This window comes from Magnolia sinica, chromosome 18, assembly GCF_029962835.1.
Source record: "Magnolia sinica isolate HGM2019 chromosome 18, MsV1, whole genome shotgun sequence".
Classification (NCBI taxonomy): domain Eukaryota; kingdom Viridiplantae; phylum Streptophyta; class Magnoliopsida; order Magnoliales; family Magnoliaceae; genus Magnolia; species Magnolia sinica.
The window spans coordinates 56,787,874-56,805,308 of NC_080590.1; the positions used below are offsets into that span (position 1 = coordinate 56,787,874).

At 36.1% G+C, this 17,435-nt stretch overlaps 1 long non-coding RNA gene across 2 annotated transcripts; it reads right to left on the reverse strand.

The window, feature by feature from the left end:
• Positions 1–1,796: 1,796 nt before the first annotated feature.
• LOC131233472 (uncharacterized) lies at positions 1,797–3,250 on the reverse strand. Of its 2 annotated transcripts, none has more exons than XR_009165260.1 (3): positions 3,137–3,250; positions 2,865–3,027; positions 1,797–2,602 (listed from the first exon to the last, which is right to left on the reverse strand). It is a non-coding gene; the product is annotated as an uncharacterized LOC131233472 (long non-coding RNA). The 2 variants fall into 2 exon arrangements; XR_009165259.1 differs by having other exon boundaries at positions 3,126–3,231.
• Between the last annotated feature and the right edge of the window lie 14,185 nt (positions 3,251–17,435).

Sequence of the window (17,435 nt, forward strand, 5' to 3'; positions counted from 1 at the left end):
GACTTGTGTCATTGGCTATATAACCAAAATCCAAGTAGTTAGCCTTGTTCTAATGTGTGGGGTTCAAACGTACCTCGTAGGGTGGAAGCTCTCTATGTTGGAATAGTTTGTTGGAATCTATGATAAAGATTAAAACAGAAATGTATCGAAAGATAATAGTTTGTTCAAATTATTTTAATGTACTGAAAAGGGATGTTGGCATAGTTCACATAATAGAAATACAAACCTGTGAAAAAATTCCGTCAACAATCCTGTATGTGAGAGCATGGTTACCATATCTAATAAGATTCTCTTTATCAATCAAGAAATCATGATCCATATCCAGCTCCCAGAATTTGCAGTATATCGCATAGAAATGTTCATAAGAGAAGTGCCTGTAAAAAAAAAAATTATAAAAAAAAAGAGGGAAAAATAAAACAGGAATTTGACAGATGAAGTTAACTCTTTTGCAATGAATCTTACAGCAGGAAGTGTTTCAATGGACAGATGCATTAGGTAGTGTCACCTTTAATCCATAGTGGTTGCATTAATATATAAGAATCAATTCTCCTATGCTTAACCACGATAAGAAATCATTCTATAAGAATCAATTCTCCTGTGCTTAACCATGATAAGAAATCATTCCTTAAGCCATTTTCCACATCTTCTGAATATATTAAACATACAAAACCATGATAAGAAACCACATTTTAGAAGCACAATTTGGGCCAGTTGCAATTCCACTCAGTGCAAAAACAGGTAACTTCCACACTGTTTGTAACCAAATAATAGGTCGATCCAGTGATGAAGATTAAAGCTTACATATTCACTTTCTAAGGCTTCTCGGTTTCTGTGTATGAATTCTTCAGGGGAGCCCTGTGTCATTGATTTCAAATTCAGTTGACTTTTGAAGGGCACTAGCTATCAGAAAAGTTTCAGTCAGGTCTCTCAAAAGAAACAATTCACTGATTAGAAGGTTATGTTCAATTTGATATAAGATGTTGTTTCAAGCAAGAAAATATTACTGATGCATTGAAATGGGAACTGCTCACATCATCTCAACTCAGTAGCTGAAAGCTTGATACATATAGGAACCTAACAACTAGTTAGATGGTTTCTGAAATGTCTTTGACTGACTTATAGTTTGAATCTATGAGTTTTGGTCATATCTTTTTTTTTTTGGACAAATTGTGGCCCCCACAATCAAATGACCTGTAATATCCCGTTACAACTTAAGAATTTAATAGGCATCTGAGTGACTTCTTGAGGTTTTTCACGATCATGGCCTAAATATCAAAGAACTCTAACAGCTCAGGCTACATGCAAACCAAACTCAAACTACTTCAGGAGTGACCAAGCCCATTTACTATCAACCGGTGAAGAAAAAGGGACACCAACTAGACAATCTTAACTGTTGGAACCACCTAACCATACCATCGTGTCCTATAGATCCAATGGCTCACATTGTTTAGGTCCATTTATGTGTTGGAGAGCCATCTTAGACCTATGCATGATACAAAAGAAAGAATCAAAGTTACATTACCTCCTTCAATAGCCATGACAAATTAGAGCAAGAACATAGAACAAATGCAAGTTGTGCGATTGAGGGACGGATTTCGTGAAAATAAAAAAGTTTGTTCACTAGCAAGGTTTTCCCCTCTTCTTTTTTTTTTCTTTTTTCTTTTTTTTTTTTTTCTTTTTTTTTGCATCAACTAAGGTGATGCAGCAACCCCTTTTTTTTTTTTTCAAGAGGGCCATGCCCATAATCTTTGATAAAAGAAACGAAGATGTACATGCTACACTTTCGGGTGGGCTCCACCAAAAACATCGGGCCTCACCTATCATATCGGAAAATAGAAGACTAGAAAGGGGAATGAAAAAAATCAGAGCATGCCAAGCAGCCACTCAAAATGCAGAAAACTTCAGCTTCTACGCCTCCTTGCCAACCAATAGCAAGGAGACAATTCCTACTCACCCTCCGCCAGCTACTACCCGTCACCCTGCATTATCCAGATACTCTAAATAAACAAACAAAAAATCTGCAGCCTAAGTCTCTGCAACAGATAGACTGGATCTGCCCTGCCCTCCCATACAAAGTCTTTGAACATAGCCCAATCTGCTACTGAGAAAATCATTTCCTTTGGCGATTGCATCTAATGATTGAGCAACAATGCAGACAACTAGCAAAATTTGGAGTATTTTACCATAACTCGCAAAAACATATCATGGTAATTCTTATGCAGACAACTAATATAGCTGAAAGACATTGAAAATGCTTCAGATTTAAAGAAACGATTTCCTCACATTTGAAGCACTTGAAGCGAGAAAAAAAAAACATTAAAATTAACAACTTGCTTGGGAGCAGGAAATAGCAATACCTGTAATATTACAATGATGACTTCCCAAAGTTTTAGTTATCGTCTATAAGCTTTGTAGTCACATGAGAACAAGTTTGACAAAATATAAGATAAACTTAGCTTGAGCTCTTTTTGGAATTGATGTAATTGTGGATACCATCAAACATTATTCATACTACTGACCTCTACCCTGAAAGAAACAAGTCTAATGAAAGATGGATTCTTCATCATCATCTACATGGGCAGGGGATACAGAGTTGTTGAACCTGAACAGAACATAATAAAGTATAAATGAAAATCAGTAAAAGAACAGATGCATGCAATGCCAAGCATCTACACTGTAAGCAACTATGGCACTCCTTATCCAGTAAATAAAATAACAACATGAAACATTCCTTGTTAAGCCATTTCATCAAACAGTTAGCATGCATGAAATATAGGAGGAATTTTTTATTTTTATTTTTTTCCTTACAAGAAGAAAAAGAAAAGGAAAGAGGAACAATCCACCACAACCAAATCTACCCATACCCTACTCATCTTCGAGCCTGCTGAGATTCAACAGCAAATCACCATCACCACATCTTCATCTAGCTGCCACAACTCTGCGGCACACAACTGCCGAGCCCATCAAAACCTCTGCTTCCACCCTCTCCATTTGGCATCACCATCACCATCACCACAACTCCACCGGCTGCCATTACAGATCCATAAAAAACCCATCAAATCCTATAAAATAAAAAAGGAGAAGAAGAAAAAGCATACTGTCTATGTAGGATTAGGGCATCGAACTGGGTGCTCACTTGGCAACCATCCTCGTTGAAATCCTCATATCTGATCCACTCGTTGAACTCAGAGGGTTAGAGCTACTCACTAATGCTGTTTAGGACATGCAGAAAAATAGAGAGAGAGAGAGAGGTTGGGAAACAGAGAGGGGAATGGGGCCAAGAGACAGAGATCGAGAGAGGGCGAGGGAAAGGGATAGGCTGAGTGCGAGAGAGAGAGAGGGTGAGGGAGCGTGGGAGATGGAGAGAGGGCGGGGGAAAGGGAGAGGCTGAGTGCGAGAAAGAGAGAGGGTTTGGGTTTTGGGAGATGCCCGCGTGGGATTTCTTTAGGAGAAAGGGCGCGCACGGGACGATTAGCGCGGACGGTTTGGGTTTTGGGGGTGACAGACGGCACCTTCAGTGCTTACTTTTAGCACTCGTGGGGCCCACCGTAATGTATGTTAGTTATCCACTCCGTCCATTCATTTTAACAGATCATTTTAACAATTGATTCAAAAAAGGATGCATATCGAAGCTGTAAACGTACCACATAACATATTAATGATAAATATTTATTTTTAATTATTTCTTATGGTGTGGTCCACTTAGACCTTCAATCTACCTAGTTTTTAGGCTCATCCACTGAAATTATATATAAGAATTGATGGGTGGCTTAGATAAAACACATACATTCCAACGGGCCTCATGGAGCCCTTTAAGCACCATCTATCTCTAATAAGATCATGGTGGGGATGTGGTTTTAGCTACAGATTAAATAGGTTTTAGCTACGGATTAAATCTGTCACATATTAGCTACGGTTTATATCCGTAGCCAAAAGCTTTCAAAGTCCGTAGCCTTTACTCGATTTTTTGGTAGTGTTTCAAAAGAAAAGAGAGTCGCAAAAGGTTGAGAAGTGGGTTTTCTCAAATAAGATTTTACCCAAGAAAAACCCCAAATCTCAACGAAATTTGAAAATAGATAAATTCAAGAGTCAAATAGAAGAAATCCAGACACAAATCTACAAGAAAAATGAAAATGGAGTACTAACCTTGAAGATTTTGAAGAATGGGTTCGACTGGTCGTGCATCGGCTCGAAGGAGAGAGAAGAAGAAATGAAGAAGATGAACCATTTTCCCAAATTATAAGATATTCACGCCATTCATGACTGGTCGTGGATGTACACGACCGGTCGTAGCATGACTGTCATGTAGATTCATGGTTGGTCGAGTACCGGCCAGAAAAACTGATTTCCATCATTATATTCAAAATTTTGAAAATAAATCAAACAATTATATATACTATGATACAAATAGGCATAAATAATCACTTTAAAATGCACATGCCAAGATCAAATTTCATTTTGTTAAACCTGTTTTTGTCAAGTGGTTTAGTGAAAATGTCAACACGTTGATTTTTGGTAGGGATATATTCCAAAGATATAACCTTTTCTTCTACTAATTCTCAACTATAATGAAATCTAATGTCAATGTGCTTAGTACGAAAATGCTGAATTAGATTTTTTGAAATATTTATGGCACTAGAATTATCACAATATAATAACATAGAATCCTGTTTAATTCCATAGTCACTTAGCATACATTTCATCCAAACAAGCTGCGTACACGCATTACCAGTTGCGATATATTCAACTTCAGCTGTTGAAAGTAATATAGAACTTTGTTTCTTGCTAAACCAAGAAACTAAACAATTTCCAATATAGAAGCAACCACCACTGGTTGATTTTCTATAATCAAGATTACCAGCCCAGTCAGCATCTGAGTACCCAACTAATTGAACACTAGTCTCATGTGAATACCAGAGACCGAGATTAACAGTACTTGCGACATATCGCATAATCCGCTTAACAGCAATTAAGTGCGACTCTTTAGGATCAGACTAATATCTAGCGCAAATACCAACACTTAGAGAGATATCAGGTCTACTAGCAGTTAAATACAGTAAACTACCAATCATACTACGATATAATTTCGAATCCACATTTTTACCTTTAGAATCTTTTGAGAGTTTCAAAGTTATACTCATACGAGTATCAAATTTCTTACCATTCTTAAATCCAAATCTCTTAATCAAATTCATAGTATATTTAGATTGAGAAATAAACATTCCATCAGGTTTTTGCTTTACTTGCAACCCAAGGAAATAATTTAATTCCCCAACCATGCTCATTTCAAACTGAGATTTCATCAAATCTGCAAACTCAATAGTCATGTCAGTACAGGTAGATCCATAAATGATATCATCAACATAAATTTGTACTATTAAAATGTGATCATCATGTTTTTTGATAAACAGAGTCTTATTAACACATCCCATTTGAAAATTTTGGCTTAATAGAAACTTTGTTTGTTTCTCGTACCATGCCCTAGGAGCTTGTTTTAAACCGTAAAGTGCCTTTTTAAGGCGATACACATGATTAGCATTTTTGGAGTCTTCAAAACCCATCGGTTGTTCAACATAGACTTACTCATGCAGATCGCCATTTAAAAAAGCACTTTTCACATCCATTTGGTAAATCTTAAACTTTCTAAAACATCCAATGGATATAAAAAGTCTAATTGATTCAAGACGTGCTACTGGTGCGAAGGTTTCATCAAAATCAATGCCTTCAATTTGAGTGTAATCTTGTACCACTAGTCTAGCCTTATTTTTAATTATATTGCCAAGCTCATCAGACTTATTCTTGAAAATCCATTTGGTTCCAATGATGTGTTTATCTTTAGGTCTAAGTACGAGATACTAAACATCATTTCTCATAAATTGGTTAAGTTCTTCTTGCATCGCAACAATCCACTTTTCATCAGCAAGAGCTTCTTTTACATTAGATGGTTCTATCTGGGATGTAAAACATATGAAGTTACATATATCCTCAAGTTGTCTATGGGTACAAACACCAGTGAGAGGGTTTCCAAGAATCTGTGTGGTTGGATGATCTTTAACAATCCTTAGTTCAGAATCAGTCTGATTAGATGAAGTATCGGATTTATCAATTACTAGTACTTCATCATTATCTGAACTTGAGACCGGTGTATTTAAGTGATCATCAATGACTACATTGATAGACTCTTGAATCACAATGGTCCTTTTGTTCAGAACCCTATAAGCTCGACTGTTTAAAGAGTATCCTAAAAAGATCTCTTCATCACTCTTCGTATCAAACTTTCCCAGATATTCACGATCTCGTAAAATACAGCACTTGCTGCAAAAAACTCAAAAATATTTGACAGTAGGCTTTTTATCGAACCACAATTTGTAAGTCGTTTTATTATTACCTTTACTAGTGTAAACCCGGTTAATGATATAGCAAGCTGTATTAACTGCTTCAGCCCAAAGATTCTTAGAGAGCTTCATACTGTTCAACATGACATTAGCTATTTCATGAAGCACTCTATTTTTCCTTTCAACTATTCCATTTTATTGTGGAGTTTTTGGCGCTGAGAATTCATGTAATATTCCCTGGTCGCTACAGAACTTCTCAAAACCGCTATTCTCAAATTCAGATCCATGATCACTACGAATCTTACTGACTTGAGAACCTTTTTCAGTTTGAATCCTTTTAAGAACCTTTTTCACTTCTTCAAAGGTTTCTGATTTGTCCTTTAAGAAGACAACCCATGTATATCTGGTAAAGTCATCTACTATTACTAAGATATATCTTTTTCCACCTCGACTTTCCATCCTGGTAAGTCCTACAAGATCCATATGGAGAAGCTCGAGTGGTATTGGAATTCACCTTTTTGTGTGAGTTCCTTATTTGTTTGCCAATCTGGCATTCACCACATATTTTATCTAACTTTTGTAGTTTGGGTAGACCTCTTATAAGTTCTCGTTTGCTCAATCTATAAAGATTTTGGTAGTGTACATGTCCAAGACGTTTGTGCCACAAATCAGTCTTGTCTGTATGGACCATGTAACACGATTGATTAGATGAGCTGGATTCACTAATAATATAGCAGTTTTTAGACGTTCTACGTCCATTTAGTATACTGAACCCTTGTTGTTTAGAATCTCACAGCTTTGATTAGAAAACCGAACACTATGGTTATTATCACAAATTTGTGATATGCTTAGAAGATTATGTTTCAGTCCTTCAACATACAAAACATTTTTAAACAAAGGAAGGTTATAGAGTTGAACTGTACCTTAGCCTATAATCTTGCAATTGCTTCCATCACTAAAAGTAACTGGCCCATTAGTCATATTTTAAGATCGGTGAATAAGGCCTTGTCGCCTGTCATATGCCTGAAGCATCCACTATCTATGTACCACTTTGAATGGCTTGTTGCTTTGAAAGTGGTGTGGGCAACCAAGCAGGCAACTTTAGGAACCCATTTCAGAACTGTTTTGGGTTTAGGAGTATAGTTGGTCCTCTTCTGACTGTTGTTATAAGAATGACCTACTGAGTTAGATTTTAAGAGCTCCTTGAGTAAATCCACTATCTTTTCAGCTAGTGGGTTTCTGTTCTTATTTTTGAAGTTGACAGAGCTGCCTCTAGGTTTTTGAAAAGCTTTTGTATTTTTAGAAAAACCTTGACTAGTATTTTTCCCTTTTGAGTTAGAGGACTCTCCTTTCACAAATTTAGGAGAAGTTTACTTTTGTTTAGGAGGAACATTTTTATCATAGCCCAACCCGGATCTGTCACCACATTTTCTAAATCCAGATAAAAGTTTTTCTAACTTTGGATCTCCTTAGGCATACCTCCATGTATCCTTTAAACTCAGAAGAGAAGATACTTCATTTTTAAGTTTCTCATTTTCAGATTTCAGATTTTCAATCAGGGAGGTTTTGAATTCTAAATCACATTTTGATTTTTCAAAACAATCTGAAATTTATTATTTTTCTAAAATAAGAGATTTAAAACATTATTTGAGTTTAAAAAACTTTTCTTTTTAAAGTTTAAGTTTGATAGCAATTTTACAACTTTCCTTGTATAGAGCATTGTAAGCATCTTGAAGATCATCTTCATTTTCATAATCACTATTCTGATTTTCTTCGCTAGTTAAATCATCATGATCTGAAAAGCGAATTTGGCTAGAGTCATAAGGGCTTTAACTTCATTGCCCGACTCGGTTTCAGAATCTTCTGATTCAGAAGAAGCTTCAAAATCAGATGATTCATCCCAAGTAGCCAACATACCCTTCTTTTTGGGTTTATCCTTTTTAGGACACTTGTTTGCTAAATGCCCATATTCTTGGCAGTTGTACCATTGACTATCTTTCAAAGACTTCCAAGTTTTAGATTGGGTTTTAATCTTTTCTTATCATTTGATTTTTGAAAATCAACCCTCTTTTTACTCTTGAAAATCTTATAAAACTTTTTCGTTAAAAGAGTCATATCATCTTCAGAATTAGAGTTTTCTTTAGAAGATTTAAGAGTGATAGATTTACTTTTAGGAGCTTTAAAGTTTAACTCATAGGTTTGTAAAGAACTAATTAGTTCCTCTACCCTCATATTGTCCCTATCACGAAGTTCCTAGATCGCGGTTACCTTAGAGTTGAATCGTTCAGGAAGTAAGCGTAGTATCTTTGCACACACTTTACTTTCTGGGATTTTATCGCCAAGACCCCACATTGAGTTTACAATGTCATTTAATCTAGTGTAAAAGTTCATAAACATTTCATTTTCCTCTATATGAATTTCTTCAAATTTGTTTATGAGGAGTTGGACTTTAGATTTTTTGACAATTGTAGTACCCTCATGTGTCATTTCTAATATATCCCGGGCTTGCTTTACAGTATCACAGGATATGATTCTTTTGAACTCATCCGGTGATAGTGCGCAAGTAATTGCATTTAGTGCTTTTGCATTGGCACTACTCTTATTTTTTTGAAGGGTGGTCCATGAGAAATATTGTGTTACTCTCATTGATTTTGAACCATCAATACTAGTCACTTCAGTGGTAGATGGGTTCCATTCAGTCACTGTGGCTTGCCACACACTCTCATCCATTGATTTGAGGAAGATCCTCATCCTAGCTTTCCAATAGGCATAGTTGGAGCCATCAAAGGGTGGAGGCCTAGTGACTGATAGGCTATCAAAATTTGACATCTTATATATAGCTTAGATCGTTAACTCAAGAATTAAATTCAAATAAAAAGCAATAAGAGCGAGCCATTAGGCTCTGATACCACTTAAAATGGCATAGCTATATGTCCTAGAGGGGAGGGGGGGTGAATAGGACGATGCCAAAATAAAATAAATACAGTGGAATAGAAAAAGATAGATAGCCAAATAAACTAAATCAAATCATAATGTTGAAATAAAAACAACCTCACTAAACAAGTATTGAGAGGTTGATACGAATTCAGTTCTAAGGACAACCTTACACCACAAAAATCAAAGGTTTATGGCAGGACAACCTTATTTCTAGAACGTCTTTTGTATCAAAAACTCAAACCGGAGAGGAATAAATAAATAGCAAGGAATTGAAATAAATTGCAAGAATTTAAAACAAAATTATTACAGCATTCCCACTGTGCTTGAAATGTGAATTTTACAACATTCACATCCACATAAACATTCCACAAATCTGAATGAAAAGAGATATAAAACTTAAGCAAGCATTCAAACCATAAGATAAAGAGTTATAGTGGTTCGCCTGTGTGTACACCAACTGTTCAACAACAGCCACACAGCGCTACCCATCTCCTAATATCCTCACACAAGGGATATCAGCGTTCACTATCAAAGATAGGTTTTCCAGGTTCACCTAAAACCTTCATAATTGTATTTTTCTCTGTGGGCTTACACAATTAAAAAAACCCTCTTCTGAGTTTTCCTGGCTCTCCTCAGATAACCAATACAATGAGATTTTTCTGGCAAATCCCAAAAGAAAAACCAAATGAAAGTAAATTACATAAACATAAAATACTTGACTTTCTCCTTCGTTATAGCAGCCCAGAAGAACCAAGTCGGAGTAGAGATTTGAATCTTAAAGTTCAATGTCCAATACTCTCTTTGTAATGGTTCTAAGTTCTAACAGATTTTAAATTAAACCAATTGGGCGTAGCTTTATTTGATTTTGATTTCAAGAAGACGGAATACAGCAATTTCACTTTTCAAATAAGATTGGAATACATGAACAAAATCAAATAAGGAAAGCTAAAGAAATAGAATATTAAATATGCACACTTAGCTTAAAATGGAGCATAGACTTATCTCTCAGAAGGCCGAATTAAATTAGCTTCAATTTCATATTTTATTATGAGATTTTTGCTCTATTTATAGGTGAACAAATCACATCTTCGACTGGTCTAAAGAACTCTACGACTGGTCGTAGAACCAACAGATATTTAAAAATTCGGGTGCGATAAGATCTTGCGGTTTCATGACTGGTCGTAGGTGGTCTACGACTGGTCGTAAGTCCCCTTCGATTGGTCGTAGGTTTCACACGACTAGTCGAAGCTAGCCAATCTTCAACGCTGTACATTGAGTCGTAGCTCAACGACAGGTCGAAGAAACAATTAACACTGTTCATACGACTAGTCGAGCAAACCCTAAGACTAGTCGAAGTCAAATAGAAAATATCTGAATTTTGCAACAACCTTACGACTGATCTAGGAAATTCTTAGATAGGTCGAAGCAGTGCTAGGACTAGTCGAACAAAGTCCAAGACTAGTCTTAGAACAGCCTAAACTCACATATATAAAACATATGAATTATGTATCCAGAATGGCCTACTCTAAAGGTCAACCTAAGGTTAGTCATACCTCAATAGTGAAGTAAGAACATTGAAACTTAGAGACAAGAGACCTTTGAAAGTAGCAAGGCTTGAAGTCTTGATGGAGCTCAAACTTGAAAGCTTCTTGAGATCTTGAGGTTGAACTTGAAAGCTTCTTGAGATTCTTGACTTGTGAACAGTACTTGTTAAACAAAGCTGACCTTGAGTAGAGCATTGTTTTTCACAGATGCAAGCTGCATAACAGTGTCTTTGGCACCACAAATTTGACAACACAAAGGGCTATAAACTATAGCACTTATAAAATCCATGATTGCTAGGCTAGGTAGGTTGAGCTATAGGCTAGGCTAGGTAGGGTAGGCCATAGGTAATGATGGACTAGGGTGATGTCATCACCTAGGAAAATGTGTACATGCAATAGGTGGGTCCTACAATCATGATCAACGATCCAAATATTGCATGGGCTGCAACTTTTGATCTACACGTCGGATTGACGCACGAGACACAACGTTGGAACCACGGCGATGATGCGGTCGAAAGGCATAGGTTTCAGGTCGAATCGTTTCGGGTTTATGGGGTGGAATTTAGGGATGATCGCAAATGCTACCCATGGGTCGTGGGTCACTGGAATTCGATTGGAAGGATCGCGGTACCTAACAGAATGGAATGGATACTAGGTTTTGGGTCTGACATTTGGTATAAAAAATAAACCAAATATATTGTTCAACAAAACATAACAAATAAAGATTTAAATCATTCACCATATTGCATAAGATGTATAGTAGTTCGACTACGTGCCTACTTCACTCCTAGCTGACCTACTATCTCCTAAAGTGTGCCGGATTTCACTATTCAGATAGTTTTAAATCAAGTTCACCATTAAACCTTCACAACCTATATAAGGTCTATGTTTTTCATCTGTCAATGGCCTACATAAGGTCTTACTAAGTCTTACACAAGAAGTTATGAAGTCCTACACAATGACAATAAAAACGTATTCTGTTGTAAGAGGCCTACACAAGGACTTGTCGAGTTTGGTAGTTCAAACTCTGAAGCCCAATCCCACACAAGGAATGGTTTTCGGACACTTTGCACTTAAAAATACTTTCTTGCCTAAAAGTATATGAGTCCCATTAAGCACCTTGATGAAAATCTTCTCGAATCTTGAAGGCGCTTCAACTTCCTTGTACCGTAACCGTACGATGATCTGTTGTTGAACATATCGAGGTTTTTGGGTCAAGGGTTTGGTGCATCCTAACTTGATATTGTTGAGTCTTTATGACTAGTTAGGGATTCCCATTATTGAGCATTCAATGCAAGCTAGCATAAAGATTTTTCCATAAGTGCGGTTCCTAAAGCATTAATGAATGTTGGAGTTCATTGTGATCATAAATTAGACACCTTCAATCTCTCTCTCTCTCTATATATATATGTATATATATATATATATATATATGTTCACTTGTCACCCCAAGTGCAAAGTTACGATGTAGTAATAATCTCGGTGAGACCGAGGTCGTACCCATAGGGACTTGCTTTATATGAATTTTGAAATAAAATATAACTCGAACTAGGATCTACTATTTAAAATATACATTTAAAGAGGTCAATGGTGAAATATCTATTAATGATAATGGAAACTAGAGCGCCAATGATCCACTTGTAGTAATCTTATTGCCACTTTACTTGTTTCAATTGTTAACACGATTTGAATTGAAGTCCTATCTTATTAGTTGGATGATAGAGTGGTTAAAACATCATAGATACATCAAAACAGATTCTGAACTTTTCATAGGATTGGTTCTCTTATAAAGCATCAATGTAATGATCGCAGAAAATTCAAAGTATCTACCTTGCTTGGAGTCAATGATAGATCAAGGAATTTTATAGATAACACAATTGTAAAATAGGTAAGATAATATTAAAAGCTATCCTAAGCATCCACTGTGCTCAGAGTTGTAATGGATCAAAGTAAACTGGAAATACTTCTTCATTCAAACTAAATATGTAATCCAAATAACTTGAATCAAAGTAAAATAAGCATCAAAATAAACTACAAGCTTCACCTCTTCATTCTAGCTAAGAGATTAGCCAATCAAAGATATGATTGAACTAAAACTCTTAAGGAAAAACATAAAAACTAGCTAGAAAAGAAGGATTGAAGAGAATGAAGAACTCCTTGAAGTACCACAACTCCTTGTTCTACTCCTACCCTAGTTTAGGTATTCTATATTGTTGTTCTTAGTGAGAATGTGTGAATACTCAAATAGTGGTCCCCGCATCCATCACCACCCAATTTCCATCAGATCCTGTTAAGAAACACCCACAATAAAATATTTCCCAGTGATTGTTCTGAAGCTGGTTTTGCATGAATCTGCAATGACTTAGGATATAACATGTGTCGCTATCCACTAGGGCCCACTTTCTATGATAATTGGATTACTTGGGCTTTCCATATATATTTAGGTTACCACCATATAGAAAACAAACTCTTTCCATTAAACTTTTAGCAAAGCATTTGTGTTGGATTTCAGATGCAGGCCTTGGCGAAGGTGATGGCAGTGATTGTCGATTCATTGGGCCATGCATCGATCAATATGATTGCAGCCAGGAATGTGCAACCAATGGCTATGATCCTCACAATGCTCTGTGTGCCTAACCCTGACAAACTTAGTTGTTGTTGCATTGTACGTGCATGGAAACTATAAGGGAGTTGGACGGAGCTGATTCCCATTTGTGGTTACTACGTGGGACTGAACTTGATTGGTGCATGCATGTAGATATTCTAGGTTTAGGTTTTTATCTTCTTCTTTTTTCCTATTTCTGATGTTATTTTTCTGGCACGTGGGAGATGATCATCTCTTGAGCTTTTTAATGTTATTTTCTGGCATGCATGCAGATATTCTGCCTTTCGCATGTTTTCTTTATGATATTTCATGTTTCCATTGCTTTGTTGTCTTTTACTAATTGCTAGTATATAGTATACCTTTCACTCTCTTATATTGCATTGGGATCATTGGGTCCTTACTTTCTTGAAGGTGGGGCTAATGTTACCTTGATCCAGACTGTTGGTTTGTTAGATTTCCATGTGGATGCGCCATGCCCCGAGACCTTTAAGACCAGAAGATCCTCCCATTTAATCTTTTGGACTTATTCCATTGAATAAGGATTATTCCTCCATTTCTCAACCATATCTATTTGTTGTTGGAATATGGAGTTTGGAAAACTATTTAGATAAAATAAAAATAAAATTAAAATGAGAAAAAAGAAAACTTATCAGTTTATAGAAGTTGAGGCATGACGTGAATCACTCAGCTTGAAATTGAATTTGCTCCCCTTAGACAACGTCCTAAGTGCAACAAGTTTCTAGAGCAATCGACCTCCAGGATACAATGATTATGACCCGATCCTAGCGTTGCACTCACTGTACATGGCCATGGATTCATTAAGACTTTAAAAACTCATCATTCTTCATTGATGCTTGCATTGTACACCATAGAAGAAGCTCATTTATATCAGTGCAATCGTCTACCTCGTGTCTCATTGTTTACCCATTGAACCTATCTAATAGGATCTCTACTCGTATAGGTTGGGTTGCCAACACTGATAGCTCATATATTAGGCTTAGCCCCATTTCCTTTGATGTATCATTGACTAATCTTTTAGATAGTCATTTGGTTAGAGGATTTAAAAGTTTTGACCCTTGGGCCTTTTACCTCCACCCAGCATTACTCCATTAGGCTTTCGCCTATTACGAAAATTCATCACTGCTACCTTCCATGTCTTATTCTCAGATTGACTAATAATCCTTTCAAACTAACTATAGATCATCACCTTAATAAGCTATTGCCTCACCAACTAGCTATATAGAAACTAGCCTCTAGTTAGGCAGATTCTTCATTTTGCTCCTTAGTCAAGTCTTCGGCAGTCAGTTGCAAACTCTTTAACTATTCATATCTCAAGCCAACTATTTTTTCAATTTCAAAGAGTTAACAATTATGACTCCATCATGCAACGGATATTGAGCATCACTTTTATTATGATAGTTGTCGTATCACCAGCTATGAATACAACCAACTTTCTTAGCCCTGAATGTACTCTTACTATTCAACCAACTTCACTGGCCCACCATTCAACTAATTGGTGGTAAAGTTAATCGAACTTATTGTATTTATAGTACAAAGTACAAAAAGGCTGGATTAATCTGTAATGCATAGACATATGACAACTAAAATGGAGTATCACCTTCATGTGATTATATTGCAACATTATCGTGTTATCACATGTTCCTTAACACATGAAAGGTTGGCCAATTTATCAGTTAGTGATTAGAATTCAATACAATCAGTGGATATTTGACAACTGAATATGTAGGAGAAATATCCAAGTTCATTATCAAGTATCTTGATCGACGGATTGAACAATGAGCTCCATAGGTGCATAAGTTTGGCCATTAGATACATTTGTTGATGGTAAAACAACATAATTCATTAAATGAACTTATAGTCTGATATGAATACCAATCCCAAATGTCTAAATCTAGCTCCCAATGATAATAAAATATAGCCTAAAAATCCCATTGATCTAAAAATCATCTTATGAATTAAGACCGCTAACAATATTCTTTCTAACTATTCATTTGATGGCTACCAATTTGATCATTAAAACATGCAATCAATTTGATTCTAGACACCTTGTCTCCAAGACCTAAACTCAAACATCTTACATGTGTCATGTAGGATATGTACATGAACTAGTAACATATATCACAAGGTCCTTGACCCCCACATTTTCAAATCTTTATAACTAGTGATGTAATGTTTGTTAGATATTTTCTGTTTAGTGAGGTATCCTAGTTTGATTTAATGCATGCCACATGTACAATTTCTAAGTGTCTATGTACCAAAGGTATTCACTTTGTGATGTTTCACATTACAATAGGCCAACTATAAGATTCAAACAGATCAACTATCAGCCTCACATAAGATGGATTAAGGACCACAAGACACATGCAATCAATCTTAACCATTTGTTCTAGGAAGTAAAACAAACTAGTAGAATTGAAGTGTGTAGACGTATTGGTCCAAAACTTATACTAGTCCACTTGTCAAGGTGTGTACAATACTAATGTAGAATATTTTTTTAATTGTACATTACAACCTATTTAATGAGAGAACAAGGGAGATATTTTGACTCATGGCATCACAAATAATTTGGATCTAATATGTATGGGATAGATTGATATGTGTTTATGACATAAAGATTATCCATTTCACACAGGGGTGATCACGTGATGGACATCCTTGTCTGACTTTTGGACAAAGCCTACTATTCAACCCCACTTGGTAGATGGCCAAGATCTCTCACACCACCATGCTAGCATACATACACCAAAAAGTCTTCCCAGCATGACTAGACCAGTATGATTTAATAACAACTATATATATATATATGTGTGTGTGTGTGGGTGTTTGTGTGGGTGTGTGTGGCCTACTTTGTAAAAAAAAGACCAAAACATGTGTTGAGTGACTCCTTAGTGTGCACTCGTGCAGTGCATCATGGTGTTTTCCTAACTATTTTTAATCATCTACTTTATCAACATAATTACTCATTTCATGCATATTCGTGCGTCAAAGATAAAATCAAAACATAGAACTGAGTAAAATAATGACATGTTCTATACTAACGGAATGGACAAACCATACATTCATCCGCCGCCCATCATCAATGTCATTAGTCATCTTCCTATAATCCACAAGATGGACGGGTAAGATTGTCAAATAGGAAATATATTGTTGACACACACATCATTGATAATGGGATATACTTAGAACAATCTTGATTACCAAATGTTGAGTGAGCCCACCTATATAGTTGTGTCATAAGTCACTATCAAAGCATACAATATTCAGTAGGGCCCAATGGACCCATTTCAGGAGGTTGGCCCTAGAAAGAATAGGTCATAAATGGTCCCTGAAAAATGATGCCTAACATTATGCAACCGTCCACTAATCAAATGACTAGCATCATTTGTAGAGATTCAAACTTTTCTAATGACCCACTCAATATGGGATCCATATTTGGAATTGTTCCGATCATCCATACTAATGACTCAATTTGCAGACTACAAACGGACAATAAGAACCAATGGACTGGATTTCCTATAATGATCCTAAGAACAAATGAAAACCACATAATTTGGTAGTAAAACACCCAAGCTTTGTGGGTTTTAGTAGAAAACTTTCAATGGATCATACCAACCTCCATTAATTGTAAAACCTCTAATAGAATCCTGATCACCCGTTTTGATCATGCACAAGAGAGACTAGATGACACATGTGAACCTTTGCATTTCTGATTTGGTGCCACATATGTGAACAGTTTCTCTGAGTACTTGTGTAACAAGAGTCACATGTTGCCTCGTTACTTCCTAACCATTGAAGGGTATTCTCCTTATTTACTCCAGATAACAATGGTAAAAAAGATAATATGATTGACCCAAGCATCATTCTCTCATCAGTATTGGACAATACTATCCCAGCCTAGTTTCCACAAACTAAGAATAGTAGACAACACCATTTATAACTTTTTTTTTTTTTATAACCATCAGTTTTAATTCCATTTATCAGATAAAATGGAGG